The sequence below is a fragment of the Hemitrygon akajei genome, chromosome 8, assembly GCF_048418815.1.
Source record: "Hemitrygon akajei chromosome 8, sHemAka1.3, whole genome shotgun sequence".
Taxonomy (NCBI): domain Eukaryota; kingdom Metazoa; phylum Chordata; class Chondrichthyes; order Myliobatiformes; family Dasyatidae; genus Hemitrygon; species Hemitrygon akajei.
In genome coordinates, this window is record NC_133131.1 from 76,556,768 (window position 1) to 76,572,392 (window position 15,625).

At 41.4% G+C, this 15,625-nt stretch overlaps 1 protein-coding gene across 2 annotated transcripts in view; it reads right to left on the minus strand.

The window, feature by feature from the left end:
• Positions 1-15,625, minus strand: part of LOC140732005 (synaptotagmin-6-like) — a 476,663-nt gene that overhangs the window by 164,589 nt on the left and 296,449 nt on the right. The gene's annotated exons all lie outside the window — the stretch shown is intronic.

Genomic DNA, 15,625 nt, shown 5'->3' on the forward strand with positions numbered 1-15,625 from the left:
GGGAATGGTGGAAGGGACAAGGGGAAGGGGGAGTGGAGAGGTGGAGAGGGGAGGAGGGCGAAAGGAGGAAAAAGGGGGAGAGAGAGTGGTGAGGGAGGAAGGCACGGGGAGATGGAGAGAGAGAGGAGAGAGGGAAAGGAAAGAGGAGGGGAAGAGGGAAAGGGAGAGGGAAAGGCACTATTGGTCATTTGTATCTTCATAAAGGTTTCTGAGAGATAAAAAAATATAGTAAGCACAGGAGATCTTGCAAATACTGAAAATCTCGAATGACAGATACCAGACTGAAGAATCCATTAGGTCAGGCAGCATACATCTTGAAAATGGAAAAGAATAAATGGTTGAATATTTGGGCTGAGATCCTTTGTCAGTACTTGGCCCGAAATGTCAATGGTTGACTCCATTCCATAGATGTTGCCTGATCTGCTGTGTTCCTCTGGCATTTTGTATGTGCTACTAAAAGAAATACAGTAAACCTTTTGGAGATCAATGCAATCCCTGTCCTAATGGTTCCTGCACTGGAAATTATCTATCATTATTAAATTACTCTAGTAAAGTAATTTACGACTTTACTAGATTTAAAGTAATTGTGCAGATCATTTGTAATTTTCTCGTATTGACTCAGTCAGGAAAGTTTTATCCTCAAGCCAATAATGACCAATCTATTCTGCAAGGAGTAACTATTTTCGCTCATAATTTGCTTGAGCTTCAAAGGCTTGTTAGCTCCTTTTGATATAATCTATTCATTAATCTTCACCATTTACAACATCTAACAGAAGCCTTAGAAATGTTTTCCAAATGTACAGTTCAGGTTAATGCCATTACTCATCAACTGCATTGAAGTCAGTAATCTTCATGTTGGTCCCTGTGCAATAGATATCTGATAGAAAATAGCCACTTTACTGCAATTTAGTGACCTGCAAAACTGAACATTTATAGTCTGTGTTGAACATCAACTTTCACAAATTTGCAGGTAAGTTAGAAATAATTAAATGGTTGGTGGCAAATAATGGTTGAATTTTCACCATTTCATTAGATCGCTGGTATCAGAGGAGTACTGACTACATAATGATAATCTCTGTTTGGTTCGTTTCTCTGGAGGTGGTGGGGTCATAGGAAATAAAAACCTTAATGAGGTACAAAGTTGATAAATATTTTGAGGCAAGCCATTGACATAATCATTTGTAAATCACACAATAGCTAGACACATATGTTTTCTGCTTCTGATGGGATGATTATAAGTGAAATATCACCTTAGTTACTTGTTCTCCTTTAAGAAATGTCACAAAATCATTTTGTTCAGCTATTATGAGAACATAGTTTTAATGAGGCTATTAACAATGAGTTAGTATCCAAAAATGCAAACCTCACCACATATAGATAGTGAATCTGAATTATTTAAATCAGGTGCTCAGTATGAATAGTGATTGGTTGCCAAGTACATTCTGGTTCATTAATTCCTCAGAGTACAGCATTCTCTTTCCATCACATACTCACAGTCCCAAACCAATTCCTTCACAGCAGCTCAAAAGCTTCATCACAACGAGGGGCTGTGATGGCCTTGGGTTCACTGTCAACCAAACCTTGTATTCAAAAGGAGATTTTAAGCCCTGTCTGATATAAGCACCTATGGGTAGTCTCACAATAGACAGTGTTGTTTGGTTTGATGCAGGCCAATTAACATAACTGCATTGTCTTACATTTAAAAGCAGAGGTATCTTTTATAATTAATTCATCATGATGCACTGATGCGATGTCGCAGTCCTGCTCACCTGACCCAGAACATCTACCAGTCAAATGTCATCCCAGTTTATCTGCCAAGTGAGTTTTCCATCATCATCCCAGTAGTGGTGTACGTTCCACCGCAGACCAATGTCAGGCTGGCACTAGAGGAGTTGAGGAATGTGATCAGCAGGCACCAACTGTGCACCGTGATGTCTTCTTTTTCAGTGTGGGAGATTTCAACCAGCCCAGCTAGAAGAAGTCTTTGACCAACATAACATCTGCACTACAAGAGGAGCCAACACACTTGACCATTGTATACTATTAACAAGGATGGTTACCGTGCCATTCCACATCCACACATTGGGAAGTCTGAACACCTGGCTGTACATCTACTCCTGGCATATAGGCAGAGACTAAAGTACCAGTGGTGAGGACCAAGATTGTATGGTTAAGGGGCGGTGGAAGAGTGCTTACAAGACTGCTTTGAGTGAGTCGACTGGACAATATTCAGGGATTCATTTTTAGGACTGAATGGATATTCCAACTTCAGCAAAACCTGTGAGGATAAGTGTGCGCCTTCAAGAACATACTGAACATACTCAAACCAAAAGCCACAGATAAACTAGGAAATTCATAGCTTGCTAAGAGCTCGATCTGTGGCATTTAAGATCCAGAGCTATACAAGAATTCCAGGTATGACCTATGGCATGCTATTTTAGGTTAGAGACAGAATTGGATGCTCTTCAGCTGTGACAGGGGTTGTAGGCTATTACTTCCCACCAACCAAAACCTAACATCATGAATGGCAGTGGTGCTTCACTCCCAGATGAGCTCAACACCTTTTAAGATGAATGATATGCAAAGGAGTATAAAACGATACCTGTGTGAATCCTGGCAGCATCTGGTGACCCTGTAATCTCTGTCTCAGAGGCTGGCATCAGAAAGTGTTTCAACAGGGTGAACCCTCGCAGTGCTCAGGACCTGATGGTGTGCCTTGTAGGGCTCTGAAATCCTGTGCCAACCAACTAGCAGGAGTGTTCAAGGACATCTTTAATCTCCCACTGCTGAAAGTTCCCACCTGCTTCAAAAGGGCAACAATCATACCAGTGCCCAAGGAGAGCAGGGTGAGCTGCCTCAATGTCCGTCACCCAGAGATACTCACAAATACTATAATGAGGTAAACACAAAGTACACTGCAGATGCTGTGGTCAAATCAAGACGTACAAAAAAGCTGGGTGAACTCAGCAGGTCGGGCAGCATCCATTGAAAGGAGCAGTCAACGTTCTGACGAAGGGTCTCGACCCAAAATGTTGACTGCTCCTTTCAAATGGATGCTGCCCGACCTGCTGAGTTCATCCAGCTTTTTTGTATGCCTTGACTATAATGAGGTGCTTTGAGAGGCCGGTCATGATTAGAATCAACTCAGGCCTAAGCAAGGACCTTGATGCACTGCAATTTTCCTATCGCCACAATAGGTCTGCAGTGGATGTAATCTCACTGGTTCTCCACTCAGCCCTGGATCACTTGGACAAAAGTACATCAGGCTGCTGTTTATTGTTTTCAGCTCAGCCTTCAACACATTTCCAACCAACAAGCTCCAAAACCTGGGCCTCTGTACTGCCCTCTGCAGCTGGATCCTTGACCTCCTCATCAGTAAACTAGAGTCTGGGTGGATTGGAAATAATATCTCCATCTCACTGCCAATCAAGAGTGGCACATCTCAAGGATGCGTGCTTAGCCCTCTGCTCTACCTGGCTACAACCATGATTGTGAGGCTGGACACCGCTCAAATGCCATCTATTAGTTTGCCAAGGACACAACTATTGTTGGCAGAATTTTAGATGGTGATGTGGGGGCGTACAGGAGAAAGGTAGATCAGCTGGTGGAGTGGTGTCACAGCAACCACCTTACACTCAACATCTGTAATACCATGGAATTGATTGTGGACTTCAGGAAGATGAAGTTGAGGGAAAACACACCATTCCTCATCAAGGATCAGATGCGGAAAGGATAGGAAGTTTCAAGCTCCTGGGTGTCAACATCTCTGAAGATTTATCCTGGGCCCAACATGTTGATGTAATTACAAAGAAGGCACTGCAGCAGCTGTTGTATATTTCATTAGGAGTTTGTGGGGAAATGGTATGTTACAAAGGACACTTGCAAATTTCTACAGAAGTACCATGGAGAACATTCTAACTGGTTTCATCACTGTCTGGAATGAAGGAGCCATGGCACGGGATCAGAAAAAGCTGCAGAAAGTTGTATACTCAAACAGCTTGGTCATGGACACTAACCTCCCCAGCTTCCAGAACACTTTCAAAAAGCGATGCCTCAAAAAAGAGGCATCCATCATTGAGGACCACTACCACCCAGGGCATGCCCTCTTCTAATTGCTACCATCAAGGAGGATATACAGGGGCCTGAAGGCACACCCTCAACAATTTAGAGACAGCTTATTTCACTCTGCTATCAGATTTCTAAATGGACATTGAACCAGTAAACATCACCTTGGCATATATATAATTCATTCTTTTGATGCACTACTTAATTTATTTCATTTGCTTTTATATAAATATATATTTCTCATAGTACAGTTTTTATTATTATGTATTACAATGTACTGCTGAAGCAGAATAACAAATTTCACAACATTTGCCAGTGATATTAAACCTGATTCTGATACAGTACATTGTTTAAACATGGGCCTATAAGACCTCATTGTTTACTTGTTTACAACAGGAAGCTGAGTAAGGAGTATTTGTTAGAGGTTCAACTTCATCACAAACATCTCTGACCCTTTGGAAGTGTCATGCTGCTGTTCTAGAAAGCTGAGGTTAGCAAGAAGCTTCTTTGGCCCTGGAAAGTGAATATCCATCACAATGCCAGCATTTCCTTTCCTGCAACTAAAGATGGACAATGAGCGCAGGTCACATCCAGAGCAGGATTCACTCAGGACATCTGACAATGTTCCTGTTTCCTGCAAAATTACATAGAAATCAATGGCTATTATTGTCAACTCTACAGGAGACTTTGAATGGTTCTTATTGAGTCAATTTTTATGGTTCCAAGGATCATTTTCGAATCAATAGAGTTGATCGAATTCCAAGTGCTGACATCTCTAAAGGTTGCCTGTGCAATATTCTGACTTAAATTCAAGTTTGTTTAATGTCATGTATAGGAATGAAATAATTGTTATTCCAGATCTGACGCAGCATAAAAAATTCAATATGATAAAGTAAGCGATAAAACACACAATAAACATAAGTACATAAGATGGCTTATATACATAGACTGATTGAATGTCCATAAAGTGATTTGAGGCATAGAATTGTCTGTACATAAGGTGACTCTGGCAGGAAATGATAAAGTAGTGTTGGTTGTGGGTGTGGAGGGTTGGGTTAGTGGGTGGAGATATTGACCAGCCTTGCTGTTTGGGGATGTAACTGTTTTTGAGCCTGGTGGTCCTGGCATAGATACTATTGCATGTAACCTCCTCCCTGATGAGAGTAGGACAAACAGTCCATGAGCAGGGTGGGTGGGATCCTTCACGATATTGCCAACCTTTTTTTCTGGCACTTTCTGTATATTTGTCCTTGATGCCAGTGATGCTTTGGGCAGTTTTGACTACCTATTGTAGAGCCTTTCTGTCTGCAACAGTGCAGTTTCCATACCAAGCAGTGATTCTACATGTTAGGAGTCCCTCTGCCACACGTCTGTAGAAGATCATGAGTAAAGCTGAGCATAGTCCAGCTCCCTTTAGCCTGCTCAGAAAGTAAATGTGTTGCTCTTTGTGCCAGCCATACAAACCCTGGAGCAAATGCCTACCCAAGAAGCTTTTGAGTCTATTAGATTCAGGACACAGTCACAGGACAGCTTACAATTTGCAAACATCTACAAAAGGTGGTGGACACAGCCTAGTCCATCACAGGAAAGTCTCTCCGCACCATCAAGCATATCTACGAGGAACACTACCACATGAAAGCAGAATCAATCATCAATGACCCTCACCATCCAGGCGAAGCTCTCTTCTCACTACTACCATCGGGAAGAAAGTACAGCAGCCTGAGGTCCCACACCTCCAGGTCTGGGAATAGTTATTACCCTTCAACCATCAGGTTCCTAAACCACTGTGTATAACTTCATTCACCTCAACTCTGAACCAATTCCCCAACCCGTGGACTCACTTTCAAGATTCTACAACTTATATTCTCACTATTATTTACTTACTTGTTTGTTTGTTTATTTATTTAGCGCAGTTTGTCTTCATTTCTTGTAGCGAGGCCCTGCACCTTAAGGCTCAACAGCATGACTCTAGTGGAGCGGATGACCACATATGCCAGCCATAAAAGTTTTAGAAGGCATACGGTACTGAAGATGGTCTACTCAGAGCTTGCAGTATTCATCATGTACAACTCCTAGCAGTGGTTCAGTCCCTGAGAGGCAATAGACTTTTACTATAATGTATTGTGCTTTTATGGTGATGCACATTTGATGTTGTGGTGTTTGCCAAGCCAGGCAATTAGCTTGCAGTTATTTCATGACCAGTCAAAGTGCATAGTTGTTGGTGTTTCTGTCTGGAAGTGCTCACCTTCATGTAGGTCCCTGTTCACTTGCCTCAGTCTTGATTGGCTACTCCTTCAGTTGACCTTTGAATTCTATTGGCCTGCATTTCTTTGACTGTTGGGAGTTTGTAGGTGGTGCCTATTTTGATATGTTTGTTGATGGAATTATCAGAAGAGAACCACACTTCTAAAAATTCTTGTGGCTGCTTCATGTTAGCCTGTGCCAGAACTTCAGACATGTCCCAGTTAAAATGGTGTCCCCCTCAGTCTTCATGTACCATGATCAGCAACAGTGGGTCATGTCTCTGTACCGCCAGTTTGTGTTCCTGTAAGTGAGTTGAGAGTCTATGTCCTGTCTGGCCGACGTGGTTCTTGTTGCAATCTCCACAGGTGACCCTGTGCACCACATTGCTTTTGTCAGTTGTCTTCACTGGTACGTTGGTCTTGAGACAAGTCGCTGTTGGTTTGTGAACGATCGTGATGCTGTGAGGTTCGAGCAGTCGAGCTGTCACTTCTGAGATAATCTTGATGTAGCCCCGAGGTTAATGATGCACACTGTGTACAGGTATTTCTGAATCACCTGTGTTGTCATCGATACCACGCAGATTTACAGCATTCAGTACAGGAAAAGTGAGTCAACATTTTTTCTTGGAGTGTGGCTATCCAACTTCAGGTAAGTCTCATGTCTAACAATCTAAAGAAAATGGGCTTAGAATCAAAGCCAGAATCAGGTTTAATATTACTGGCATATGTCATGAAATTCGTCGTTTTTGCAGCAGTGGTACAATGCAATACATAATAATAAAAATCATAATTTACAGTAAAAAGTGTGTGCTTGTGTGTATACTTAAAAAGTTAAATTAAGTAAGCATTGCAAAGAGAGAAAAAAATAGGGAGGTAGTGTTCATGGGTTCAATGTCCATTCAGAAATTTGATAGCAGAGGGGAAGAAGCTGCCCCTGAATTGTTAACTGTGTGCCTTCAGACTCCAGTACTTCCTCCCTAATGGTAGCAATGGGAAGAGGGCATAGGATCTTTATCACTTAGGAACATAGTATCTTCATCATAAACTTTCCCTGTTGGTAAGCTTTTCCTTCCTGGCATAACAAACCAATGTGTATATAAACAGCAAGATATTCATTTTTAAGCAAATGTTACTATAAGAAGTAATATATTGATGCATTTCTATGTGTATGGGTGGACAGTGTTATGTGGACGAATGATTCATGGTGCTGCCGTCACATATCTCCCAGGATATTGAAACTGATGAAGGGTATGCTGATTCACTTATTCCATTTCAAGCACTCTGCATTTCAAATACCCCTCTTTATTTTCAAATATCCACTATGCTTTAACTGTTTTGTTTCAATTCTGAGGAGGTACTAATGTGAAGTATGTGAAAATTTCCAGATGTAACCGGGATTCATTATATAGTTGTTCACCTTTTTGACCAATAAACTATTAGTGTGTCAAACACACTGCAACCAACTTGTTAAACATATAGTTTAATCAGTTTATGCTCATTTCTACACCAACAGTACAGTATATTTGTGTTGGCTTGCTTTCAACCTTTGTGCGTTATTGACTTTATCTAAAGCACAGAGAGAAAAGAGAAATTCCTTGCTCATCATCACTTCCTGGAGAGAAGCTTTCTGCTCACCAGGACCATAAGACGTAGGAACAGAATTTGGCCATTCAGTCAATCAGTTGTGCTCTGCCATTCCAACATCATCGCTGACTCATTATCCCTCTCAACCCTTTTCTTTTGCCTTCTCCACATAACTTTTGATGCTCTGAATAATCAAGGGTCTATCAACCTCTGCTTTAAAAACATTGAATGACTTGGCCTTCATAGCTATCTGTGGCAACAAATCACCACCCTCTGGCTATTCATCCTCATCTCTGTTCTAAGTGGACAACCCTCTATTCTGAGCCTGTACCTTCTGGTCCTAGAATTACCTACTGGAGGAAACATCCTCTCCACATCCACTCTTTCTACACCTTACAATATTCGATAGGTTTCAATAAGATCTCCCCTCACTCTTCTAAGCTCCAGGCAGCACTTTCATTCTTGGAACCATTCTCATGAAATTCCTCTGTACCCTCTCCAATGCCACCATGTCTTTTCATAGAGAAGGGGCCCAAAACTGTTTACAACATTCTAAGGCAGTCTGGCCAATGTCTTATAAAGCCTCAGCATCACATCCTTGCTCTTATATTCTAGTTCTCTCAACATGAAAGCTTATATTGCATTTGCCTTCCTGCCTTATCAATGTCTGCAGTGAGATGCTGAAGATGTTCTATAGGTCAGTTGTTGAGAGCGCCCTCTTCTTTGTGGTGGCGTGTTGGGGAGGAAGCATTAAGAAGAAGGACGCCTCACGTCTTAATAAGCTGATAAGGAAGGCGGGCTCTGTCGTGGGCAAAGTACTGGAGAGTTTAACATCGGTAGCTGAGCGAAGGGCGCTGAGTAGGCTACGGTCAATTATGGAAAACCCTGAACATCCTCTACATAGCACCATCCAGAGACAGAGAAGCAGTTTCAGCGACAGGTTACTGTCGATGCAATGCTCCTCAGACAGGATGAAGAGGTCAATACTCCCCAATGCCATTAGGCTTTACAATTCAACTGCCAGGACTTAAGAACTTTTTTTAAAGCTATTATTAATGCTTTTTGAGTTAGTGATTTAGATGCATATCATATTATTACTGAGTTAAGTATTGTATGTAATGAGTTTTTGCTACAACAAGTGTGTGGGACATTGGAAAAAATGTTGAATTTCCCCATGGGGATGAATAAAGTATCTATCTATCTATCTATCTATCCAAGTTAACCTTTAGTGAATCCTCCATAGGGACTCTTATGCTCCTTTGCGACTCTAATTTTTGCATTTTCCCCTACTTTAGAAAATAGTCTATGTGTTTATTCCTTTTACCAACGTGCATGACCATGCACTTCCCTACACTATATTCCACCTGCTACTCCATTGCCATTCTCTCAATCTGTCCAGGTCCTTGTGTAGACTCCCTGCTTTGTCAAGAGTACCTGCTTCTTCAGCTATCTTTGTGTCATCTGCAAACGTGGCCATAAAGCTATCAAATCCATCATTCATGCTGTTGACACAGAATATGTGAAGAAGCTGTCCCAATAGGCCATTAATCACCAGCAGCCAATCTGAATAGGCCCCCTTTGTTCCCAGTCTTTGCCTTCGGACATTCAGCCAATCTTCTGTCCATGCCTGTATCTTGCCTGGAATATCATGGGCTCTTGCCATATTAAGTAGTTTTATGAGTGGCACCTTGTCAAAGGCCTTCTGATAATCCACGTAAGCAGCATCCACCGATTCTCCTTTGCCTTTCCCGCTTGTTGTTTCCTCAAAGTGCTCCAACCGGTTTGTCAGTCAAAATTTCCCCTTGCTGACTTTGCCCTACATTATCATGTGCCTCCAAATACTCCAAAACCTCATGAGCGCCAATATCTAACCAATTACTGATTCAGGCAAACTAATCTATAATTTATTTTCTTCTACTTCCCTCCTTTCTTAAAGAGTGGAGTGATATTTGCAATTTTACTGTCCTCCAGAACCATTGCAGAACCCAATGATTCTTGAAAGATCATTAATAATGCCTCCACAATCTCTTCAGCCACCTCTTTCATCCCACGGTGTGGTCATAAGATCTAAGATATAGGAGCAGAAGTAGGCCATTCGGCCCATCGAGTCTGCTCCGCCATTCAATCATGGGCTGATTCAACTCTTAGACATCCCCACTCTCCAGCCTTTTCCCCATAGCCTTTGATGCCCTGACTAATCAAGAACCTATCTATCTCTGCCTTAAATGCATCCAATGAGTTGGCCTCCACAGCCACCCATGGCAACAAATTCCACAGATTTACCACCCTCTGACTAAAGTAATTTCTCCACATCTCAGTTCTAAATGGACGTCCTTCAATCCTAAAGTCGTGCCCTCTTGTCCTAGAAACACTTACTATGGGAAATAACTTTGCCTTATCTAATCTGTTCAGGCCTTCTGACCATCTGGTCCATCTGGTTCAGGGGACCTTTCTACTTTCTGACCTTTCAACTTCCAAAGGACCTTTTCATTAGTAAGAGCAACTAACACACTTCTACCCCCAGATACTCTTGAATTTTTGATATACTGTTACTGTCTTCAACAGTGAACACTTTTGCACTATACCTATTAAGTTTGTCCACTATTTCTTTGTGCCCCATTACTACCTCTCCAGCATCATTTTCCATTAATCCAATATCCACTCTCGCCTCTCTTTTACTCTTAGTATATATATTGGAAAAAATTTTGGTAAAACCTTTTGCAGCTAGCTTACCTTTGTATTTCATCTTTTGTCTCCTTATGGCTCTTTAGTTGCTTTCTGTTGGTTTTTAAAAGCTTCCCAATCCTCTAACTTCCCATTAATTTTGCTATATTATATATCCTCTCTTTTGCTTTTATGCCGCCTTTGACTTTCTTTGTCAACCATGGTTGCCTCATCCTCCTGTTAGAATGTTTCTTTATCTTTGGAATGTCTCCAAACTGCTCCTTTTGAATTGCCCCCAGAAACTCCAGTCACTGATGTTCTGCCGTCATCTTTGCTCTTGTCCCCCTACAATCAATTTTAGCCAGTTTCTCTCTCATGCCTCTGTAATCCCTTTTACTCAACTGTGATACAGAAACTGCTGGCTGAGTTCAATCATATTGTGATCACTCTCTCCAAAGAGTTCCTTTACCCTAAGCTCCCTAATCAAATCTAGTTCATTAAACACATCCAATCCAGAATTGTGGACTCAACGACAAGCTGCTCTAAAAAGCCATCTTGAAGACATTCAACAAGCTTCCTCTCATGGGATCCAGCACCAACCTGATATCCCAATCTATCTGCAATTTGAAATCCCCCATGATTATCGTAACATTGACCTTTTTACGTGCTTCTTATATTTCCCATTGTAATTTGTAGTCCACATTCTGGCTGATGTTCGGAGACTTGTATGGGACCCACATCAGTGTCTTTTACCCCTGCAGTTTCTTACTCTGCCCACAAGGATTCTAAATCTTCCAAAAGTATGTCACCTCCTTCTCTGTAATTTATTTTTTTATTGAAGTTCATCAAACAAACATTTCCATCAGATGTATTTCAGACATTGTACATATATATCATATAATCATATATATCACAAATCTCCACAAAGTATTTATCTGAGGTATGCACTTAAAGAAATGACTGGAAAGAAAAAACAAGCAAAAGGGTCACCTCTTTCTAATGATTTTCTGGCAATTTGATTTTATGTTTTTACCAATAGAGCCACCTCACCACCCCACCCCCTCAGCCTACCTGCCTGGCGTTTGATAAAATGTGAATCCTTGGATGTTAAGCTCCCAATTATGATTTTCTTTTGGCCACGACTCAGCGATTCTCACAGAGTCTTACCTGCCAGTACCTAACTGTGCTGAAAGATAATTTACCTCGTTCTGTATCAGTTACAGGGTTTGGATCAAACTGCTCCTGTAATTTGTGTTTGCTGTCACAGCCTTGGAACCATATATCTATCACCTGCACCAGTATGTCATCACAAGTCTTTTCTGAAGTGTGAGAACATAACCAGCTGAAATAGGCAAAGTTGATTAGCAGCAGACATTAATTGCAGAGGTAAACAGCAGCTTCTATTTACATAGCCTATCACGGCAGTAAAAAGCAGCAAGGTGTTTAAGAGAGTTGTGATCAAACACTGACAATCTGTGGGCGGAAAGCAGCATTCCAGAAATGTGCAGGTGTAGAACTAATGACAGCAATGATTGACGTGTGAAGTCATTATGTAAATCAATCTAGCATGCAACTCTGAATGTTTCATTCAAGAAGATTTATGTCTGAGTAATCGTATGTGTAAACTTTATTTGTACAGTACTGTGCAAAAGTGATAGGTATATATATATAAGGTGCCTGGGACTTTTGCACAGCACTGTATTTGTCAATGTGGAGTGGAGAGTGAGTTTGTAAATCTGGCAGGAGCAAAGGACGTTGGGAATGGAGAAGGTGGTGCACTAGCAGAAAGGTGCGGGACAGGTGGTAGAGAAGGAGTATCAGAGGCATGGCATGGCATGGCGCGGATCAGACACACCCAGCCCTGAGACACGAGGCAAAGTCATTTGATTCCAAACAATTGGGTTATTGATCCTTACAGGATGGCTCTCTGGTGCTTCCGTTTCCCTACCCCCATCCACTCAGCACATAATAGAGACCCATGACTGAATCAGGTTTATCGTCGCTCACACACGTGATGAAATATGTTTTTCTTGTGGCAGCAATACATAAAATTACTACAGTACCATGCAAAAGCCTTCGGCACTCAGCTATATACATGTGCCTAAGACTTAAGCACAGTCCTGTATTATACCTTTGCACAAGAAAACTGCTACAAATTCGATATTGCACTGTACCTGTTGGGACACACTGAAATAGAGTGCAGTGCGTTGTCTAATGGAGCTGTAATAGTGTCACCAGCTTGGGACACTGAAGTTTTCTGGTCATGACTACAGCCCAACAAGCTATCACCAAACAAACACTGTAGCTGAGAAGATACATTAATGCCCATTTTTCATCTTTAAACTGCTCACAAAAGCAATTTTAAACTGATTAGATTATAGGTGAAATCACATCCTTCAGGTAATTACCTTAGACATTTCTGTTCATTATTTATCTTCCTGTTTTTATTAATTTTCCAGCATCAGACACATGCTTAATAATGCTTCAATTTGCTCTCCTTTAACAGTACAAACTAAAACATCTGACTGCAATTCAGAGTCTCTATTGGACAATCACACACAAAAAAAAACCTATAAGAACCTTGCACTACATTTTCAAAGGAGTAATTAATTAAAGGAACACACATAAAATGCTCAGGGAACTCAGTAAGTCAGGCATCATCTATGCTCATTCATTTGTTTGTTATGTGCCATGTCATATGTTCTTTCCATGACCAAGATTGTTCTTGGCAAATTTTTCTACAGAAATGATTTGCCATTACCTTCTTCCGGGCAGTGTCTTTACAAGATGGGTGATTCCAGACATTATCAATACTCTTCAGAGATTGTCTGTCTGGTGATAAAGGTTGTAAAACCAGGACTTGTGATATGCATCAGCTAGGCAGTGACTCTACAAGACTTTAGCCATATCATTCAACAGCGCACATAATGAATGAACGAGGATAGGCTTAAGGATCAAACTGGTTCTCTCAATGGCATTTCTTTTCAAGAGGAGGTTTCTTTCCTTGTGCCCATTTGTCAGTTCAAAACTGCTCTAATGTAATTACTTGGCCAACTGAAGTTAACTTGAACCTAAAACACCAAAAGTACTTACCCATCAACATGTCATTAAGTTGCAAGAGATACTGATGTTGATAGGAGAACATAACTCCTCACTATTTCCATATATTAATACAAGTATAATGCTGAAGAACATAGCCAAAAGATAATCAAGGAAATGATAGCTAATTGACAATGTCATTTGGCTGGGGGGCGGGGTGGGGGGGGGAGCTGAAGTGCTCTTCTGATGTTGGAAATTTACAACGCATTCAAACATTTTCCAGTATTTGAATGCCCAGCTCATAACTAGAACTTCACAAACCATGTAAAATCTGAAATAAAGCAGTAGCGGTGATGAGAGGAAGTGAAGCAATCATGTTAAAGCAAGGTAATCAGTTTAAAGTTTCCTCTATTTTACATGCCTTTTTCTCAATGATCATCTTCTACTTGGGTCCTCAGTATAATTTTATGAGATACTAAAAAAAGGGAACAATAGCTGTCCAACTCAACCCTGCAACTGAAGTACTTGATCAAGTAAAAGTGGTAAGTAAGCGTACCTACTGTAAGATCAGAGTAACAATTTCACAGAAATCAGATTGTAAAATTACATTGCAGCACACTTTTCAAATTTATTGCAAAATAAACCTCCTGAAATCTGCAATTTTCTCTCTGTGCAGTAAAGCACAGAAGATTTGCACAATATTCTCCATTACACATCTGATCATAATGCCCCAGACACATCCATGGCCTGTCATATATGCAGGCCACTTGTGCTGAACTAAATTGGCACAGCACTGCTCATGTTTATGCATGCTTCAGCAACACTTAAAGAGGAGTCCCTAGTCCCGTACTGACAGCCTGGTTCAGCTAGATCTCCTGTAACTACAATCATTATCAGGCAATACCCCAGGCATACTTACTCATGGTCGGCACCTTTCCCCTCCTCTGCCTCCACCTTCAGTGACAGCAGCACCTCCTGCACTAACTTGCCAAACAGGCCGCAACCCACACTTGATTTCCCTTCTGATCCTCTAAATACCAACAGCTCCCAGCTCACTCAGCTCTTTTTCCCACTCCTCCCACTGACCTCTGGTAGTTGATCTCTGCTCCCACCCAATTATCACTCAGTGCCACCTCTTGCCTACTAATCCTCAGCACCCACAGCTTCAACTCCAGTCTGTGGCAGGACACGGGGCATCTTTCACCCTGCGACATTGATTCAGTTTTGCTCTTCACGTTGAATCTCTCAAATATCCTTAGTTCTTACCCCCCCTCCCATTGAGCAGAAGACACATACCACCAGGTTCAAGGACTACGTTTATTCTGCTGTTATACGACCATCAAGGGATGTCTTAGTACAATAAAAAACACTCTTGACCTCACAATCTATCCCACAAAGGCCTTGCACCTTATTGTCTGCTACACTGCACTTTCTCTGTAACTGTGATCCTTCATTCTGCATTCTGTTACTGTTTACTCTTATAAGGTCTCAATCTACAGGTATGATTAATTAATTAATTTACTGAGACACAGCAGGATATAGGCCCTTCTGGCCCTTTGCACCACGCTGCTCAGCAACACGCTGATTTAATCCTAGCTTAATTATGGGTCAATTTACAATGACCAATTAGCCTACCAACCGGGAGGTCTTTGGATCATGAAAGGAAACCGGAGCGCCTGAAGAAAAACTACTTAGTCTCAGGGAGAATGTACAAACTCCCGGGTTGCTCGTACTGGAAAGTGTTGTGCTGACTACAAAGGTACCATGCCGTTTAGATAGCATGCGAAGCAAGTCTTTTTCACTGCAAGGGTGACAATGATAAACCAATTTACTAACTTTACCTTTCAGGCTGTGGTCTGAGTCTGATTCGACATTCAGGGGTATCTATATATGCAAATGAAGCTAGGCAGTGTGCAGAATGAGTTTCTAGTTTGTAACCACCTGTGCTGTGCCACCTATCAAGGAACTTTCTACTTCACTTTGTACCACAAGTACTTCACTTACACCTTCCTGACCTGGTGGCAAGTTTA